Below are 6804 nucleotides of genomic sequence, written 5' to 3'. Positions count from 1 at the left end.
GATAACCCCACCTGAATCACTTCCATTTACCTCACAATTCAGGAAGTACAGGTAGTCAACCCACATCCCAAGTATAAGAAAGTCACAACAATGTTAAGGGGATTGGGGTTACTAATATCTGAGTAATTGAGTAAATACTTATTCACTGGTGATGACTGTAAATGTGTCTGCCATTGCAACTGTTTAAATGAAACCAGTCATTAAAGAGAGGCATACAATAGGCTATATCTACTGATTCAAAAGAATTAATAAATTGAAAGGATTTGCCATTCTATGTGCCCATACATTGAAATTGCTGGGGTATAGGCTAGCAAATACAAGTAGCTGGGATATGCCTACTAGCGGCAGTTTTATTGTTGGAGCTCTGCAGTTTTATTGTTGGAGCAACAGAGACAGGAAAGGCAAAACAAGGGAATGTAGAGCATTATTGCTAAACTCTTATTATTTTATTGGAACGTAAGAAGCTGTCGTATGCTAAATCTGACCCTTGGTCTACCTAGTTCAGCCTTGTTTACACTGAGTTACCTGAGTGCAGCAGCACCCTCCCTTCTTGTAGTTTCCAGCACAGCCATCTTTCCCATAGGGCTTAGTGGTGCATTGCACCAGGGCGCCAGCCATATGGCTGGGGGGATGCAGTTTCTTTCCCAAGCCTCCGTGGAAGGAGAGCAATCCCCACAGAGGCTTAGGATGGAAGCTGTGCCCTGCCAACCATATGGCTGGTGGGGGCGCAGCTTCCCTCCCAAGCATCTGCGGGGCCCCAAGGAGGCTTGGGAGGGAAGCTGCGTACCTGCTTCTGTGCCTGGCTGGATCTCCCTGCACTCCCCGCTGATATATATTTACCCCTCGCCTGCCCACACAGGAGCATGCTCAGATGACAAGCAATGTCATTTAAAGGTGGTGAGGCCGCTTCCTTTCTGCCTGATGATGACATCTATGCGCACTCCCACCACCCCTCTCCCTCGCCGTGGGGTGATTGCTCTTCCAAGGAATGGTGGAAAGCCCCACCAGCACCGACCGCTGAAACAGCCATGGGAGGGAACGAGGGAACCCAGAAGGCGAGGCGGAGGTGGGGGGGGGGAGAAGGACAAGGAACGCGCCAAAACACGTCGCCCCCACCTGCTGGGGGATGGAGGTTCCTGGAGAAGAAGCAGCCCCTTTCTCATAGTGGGAGGTGGCGAAGGCAGCAGGGAAAGCAGACCGGATTAGGCACGATGGGATCTCCCGACTTTAATTCTTTCTTTTTAAACTTTGAAGCAGCTGCAGGGGAAGCATAGAATCATAGAAGTCCGACTTCGATCATAGAATTATAGAGTTGGAAGGGGTTCCAAGGGTTATCTAGTCCAACCCACTGCAATGCTAGGGGGTTCTATTAGCAGCGTTTACGGGGGTATTTCTTTTTTTAAAAAAAAACGAGTGAGTGTGGATTTAAATCCCTCTCCCCACATGGTCCATTTCCCATCTCTTTGCACCCCAAGGCACCTGTTTCCTGTTTTCTTTTCCTGAGCAGAGATAAACGTGGTGTCAACTCCCTAAAAAAAGGTTGACAACTCTGGGCAACTGGGGGGGTGGGGCTGCCGGGTGGATCTTTGCACCCCGGCGCTGCATATGCTTCAGACGGGCCTGGTTTCCAGCAACTGGCTTTCAGAAGAATACTGCCTCCAACTGTGAAGGAAGAGCATGTCCATCATGCCTAGCAGTCATTGACAGCTTATCCTCCAAGGATTTGTCTAATTCCCATTTAAAGCCACCCACATTGAAGGCTATCACTGCCACTTGTGTGAAAGAATACACTACTTTAACAATGCACAGTTGTGAAGTAGTACTTTCCTTTGTCTCTCCTGAATATTTAGACATTCAGTTGGAAGGAGTCTTCTGAAGCTATAATCTGGAGATGCCAAGGATTGAATTTAGTGCTTTCTGCACATAAAACATGCAGACAAGCAGGACATGATTGCAGCCACCCTCTCCCCACTTCTGCTCACCAGTGCTACTCAAAGGCACAGCCTTATCCTCCAAGTGGGTGGCCATTACTACATCTTCTGCTAGTAAATTCCATAGTTTAAATTATCTCTTGTGAAGTAGTACCTCCTTTCGTCTGTTCTGAATCTTCCCTCACACTGACTCCCCTCCTTTTCTTTTGTATGTTTCTTCTTACTTAACAACCTCAGTATACCTAAAAGCTTAATTTATCTTTTGTGCAACAGTATTGGAATATATTTGTTATCTTCTGTGACCTGCTGTGCTTGCAAAGGCTCTAGGTAGCAGAAATGAGAAGAGCATAATACTGTGATAGTGCAATAATATACCAACTTGCAAATTTAAAGCTGATAATGATTATATTTTACACTGTCCTCCAAAGTATCTGCAACTCTTCGATTTCCAAGACAAGCTGCGGTTCAGTGAAGTAGAAGAATATTGATTTATGCCAATTCACCTCAATTGGTTTCAGGAAGTTGTGTCATTTTATGCACAAACTGCTTAGGGCAGTTTGTAAGAGCAGAAGTGCACGAATTTTCTTAGAATGATCATATATTCATGTTCACTTGTCAAGTATCTGCATACACCAGTATGTGCAGTTACAATCTGTTGAGAAAAACCCGAACTATTGCAATATCCCAGAAAGTTCCATTTATTAATTTCCTCTTTCAGGAGAGTTCAGGGTATACAGATAGTCAATATTAGAAAAACCCGACAAGAACTGTCAGGGCAGAGATATCAGCAGCTGTGAGATGAGCCAAACTGCATAAGAAACACATCAAAACACAGAAGATCTTGTGGTGCAGGAAACTCCCCTGCTCAAAGAAGAAGCTTATTATTCAGGGGGGTCAAATGGCCAGTTTGGGTGGGTGGGGCTAGTCTAGAGCCTATTTTATGGCTGGGAAGTTGTCCCAAGCTGCAGATCTGATAGTTCACCACACAGTGCAGCTACACTGGGAATCAAAAGATCCCTCCTTCTAGCCCAGCCTTCCCCAACCTAGTGCCCTCCAAAAGTTTTGAACTACATCAGCCTGAGTCAGCATAACCGTGCTACCTGGCACCAATGGGAGTTGCAATCCAAAACATACAGCAAGCACCAGGTTGGGGAAAGCAATTTATCCAGTGAGCTTCTTCATAGAGTGGGTGCTTTGTTGTGATTTCAACCCATGCAGTTAGTTAACTCGCCAAGTGTTTACATTATATTCACACAGATGATATTTTGGTGAATTTTTGAGGAAATCTAAGGGCTCAAATATAAGGTAGTGCATGCTCTTCACTGGACGTGCAACCATGGTGTTACTGTCAGTGCTTCTTTAAGAATGATGTTGGCATTGGGTTGTCACACAGCTTGTTATTCATCAAACATGTACAGTCTTTCATGAGACATTCATTGCCAGAACAGCCTTCGCAGTCCTGCTTTTCCACAGCTGATATTTTTCTGCCAAGTTGCCTGTCAAAGCCCTGTCTGCTGGAGGGCTTCTGTACACACAAACCTCTTTTCTTTTGATCTATAGGAATTCATGCTACCAAGCATGCCAGGCTAGGTTATATCAGCATTTCATCAATATAGTACGTTTGATCAGTCTTCTACTTTGAGCAAAAGAGTCCAAGAATCTCTATCCTCTATGATGCAGCTATTGTTCCTTCTCTCTCACACACAACCACTAATTTGCCTCCCCCACTACCTAAGTCTAAGAGGATTTCTGAACTTCCTTTAAACAACCCCCCCAAGCATTTCAAAGGCCACTTTGATCTGTCCTGCCATCTTAATCAACTTATGTTAGGAAGACAACTGTATCACAGTCTGCATGTTAATTGCTCTTATCTAAAGCTGCCTGAGAAATGTGCTCATTCTCATTAACATGATCTTATTTTCCTCTTTTGTCTTGGTTATATTGGTACCAGAATGTCTACCCTTAAATAAGATGCTGAGATGACTTTCTTAAAACATTACATGAATACATGAAAGATAAGCCTATTAGCTGCAACTACCCATGAAAACCAAAAATATCCCTCTGAGTACATTAACGAGAGAAAGTTATTGCTGTGGATTAGCAAGAAAAAGTTCTTGCTGTCATGCTGTCCCAAGGAACATTATTTCTCACTTACTTCCTAGAGAGATCAGCATGAAGGCAAGAACTCAGGATCAGGATACCTGAAAGAGCACTTGCCCTTGAATGGTAAAATCACTCAGATTATCTACAGAAAATTTAACATAAGAAGAGCACTGCTGGATCAAGCCAAGGGCCCAAAGGCATCCTGTTCTTACAGTGGCCAATTAAATGCCTATGGGAAGCCCACAAGCAAGACCTGAGAGCAATGGCAACTCACCCCACTTGTGATTCCCAGTCACTGATATTCAGAGACATGATGGCTCTGACAGTGGAGGTAGACTATAGCTGGCATGGCTAGTAGCCATTGATTGCCTTATCTTCCATGATGCACCAGTTATTTCAAATGTCTTCTAAATAAATCTATTTTCCCCAAGGCTTTCCCTGACCCATGAGTTTGAATCCTGTGATTACCCCCTGTTTTATGACACTGTTTTATCATTTTTATATTGTGCTTTTCCACACCACTTAGAGCACTGGTTGGGAACGTGGGGCCCAGGGACCAAATGCAGCACTCTGGGCTTCTCTTTCTGAGGCTCAGGAATCTCCCCAGTCACATCCTCTCTCCTCAGGTCACACCCCTCACTTGTCTTGCTTTACACAGTCCTTGAGAGCTTTTGGGCAGCTGAACTCTGCCCTTGAACTTCTTGCTGCCTGGATGGGTGAATGTGTGCAAAAGCTACCCTACTGTAAAAAAAAGGGGGGAATACATTAACTTTTCTACTCACTTTTGCCCACCCCGACATGTGTACCCTGGAAGATTGCCCAGAAACAACTATTATTATTATTATTATTATTATTATTATTATTATTATTATTATTCCCCATCCATCTGGGAATAAGGTCTTCTGGCTAAAAAGAGAGAAAAGTTCCCCATCATTGACTTAGATATTTTTTAAATATTAATCAATTTAGAAATACTTATAAAAAATATACATATGACTGAGCTAGTTGCCACTCTTGTGTTGCCAAAACATTCATGGGCATGTATGGTTCCATGTGTTTAAGGCATATATGCCTCCCTCAGCTACAGAGGATGACTTCTCTGACTTCTAACTAGATTTGGGTGAAGGAACTTTTCAGCTAGAGGACCTTGCTTCCTTCTGGACAACCTTCTGAGAGTCACATGTCAGTGGTGGGCAGGGCCAGAGGCAAAAGTGGATGAGGCATCCCATGTACTTTTTACCATTGTAGAGCTGGCTAGCTTCTCTGTTCTCCATCCAAACCAATCCCATTGGAGAGATGAGATGTGGCCAGGGGGTAGTTCCAGGAGTCAGAGAGGCCTGGAGGGCACCCTGGTTCTGCAGGGTGGCAAAAAGAGTATATTCCTAGTCTCCAGGGGGCATCATCAGACACTATGGTTTTTTCTCTCTTTTTAGGTCTATCATCATTGACTAAAACTATAGCTGAGAGCAGACAGTAAAAGAAAGTGTGGACCTCATTTGAATAGGCCTCATTTGAAGCTTTCTATCAGAATTTCCAGTCTACGGCTTGCTGGTTGAATAATACATACTTTCCTTCTTCAGCCTGCTTACAATAATTTCTGAAGAGAGCAAATTCCTGCTCAGATTGCCACTAAAGTTAATAGACATGGCATAAAGGACAAAGGGAGACAGACACAGGCTAAAAGGTTACCACACTTTAATAAATTGGCTAGAATGGGTAGAATAATAATGCTTGCTGCGTGTTCAGAGCACTTCATATTGATTATTTCCACAATGCTAACAACAACCCTGAGAGGTATGTCATCATTATTTCCTTACTCTTAAGTGGGAGCTAGGCTGAAGTTGAGATATGGCAGCTTGTCTAAAACCATCAAATGGGTTTATATGTCCCTGAAAAGACATGCCCATAAATGAGCTTGGTGGGGGTATTTTGCTTGCTGCTAAGACACTCACTGCTGGTAGTTGATAAGCCAATATATGTTATCCTTCAAAATTTGCAGGTATCTGAATTTTGAGATGCAGTTCTCCAGCTGAATGATGTGCATATATTAGAAAAAAGTGTGAATAAAAGTGAAGGTAATGGTGAAAATGCATTATATTTGGGGCAACAGCTAGCAAAAATTGTGTTTATTAGGAGAAATTCACAATAAAATGCTGATGGATTTTCATGAGGATTTTTTTAATGGTGTGAAATATGGAGAACTAAATTTATGAGTGGAAATATGAGAAACTGAGAGACTTGAAATCAACAGATCCTTTTTAAGAACTGAGCCTTATACACGTGTTGGACTAACCAGAGCTCTGAAGATCTTTGCCACGTATTGCCAACTCAACCAATTAACCATCAACCATGCTAAGTCCAAGATTCTGATTTTCTCCAGAAGCCGGAGATTATACAAATGGAAGCTTGGTGGAGCAAAAATAGAGCAAGTCCTAAAATTTCAATATCTAGGAGTTATTTTTCAATACAACTTGGGATGGAAAGCTCAAATTCAACACCTACTTAACAAGGCCAAAACCCTGTCATATGCGCTCCTCCGATTTTTCTTTTCGGACGGAGCTCTGCATGTTCCCTCGGCCCTAAAGGTGTTCAAGGCAAAAGTGGTTGCAGTGCTTGCTTATGCTGCCCCGCTCTGGGCCGTGATGACAGACCTTGCTCCCCTTGAGACTCTGCAAAGCCAATTCCTACGTCGGCTCCTAATGCTCCCCCTGTGCGTAAGCAACGCAGCCATGCGACTAGAATTGAAGATCGCATCCTTAGAAACTTGCCT

This window comes from Podarcis bocagei (assembly GCF_964188305.1).
Source record: "Podarcis bocagei genome assembly, chromosome: Z".
Classification (NCBI taxonomy): Eukaryota; Metazoa; Chordata; class Lepidosauria; order Squamata; family Lacertidae; genus Podarcis; species Podarcis bocagei.
The sequence above is the reverse complement of the archived record's forward strand: the minus strand, read 5'-3'. Positions refer to the sequence as shown.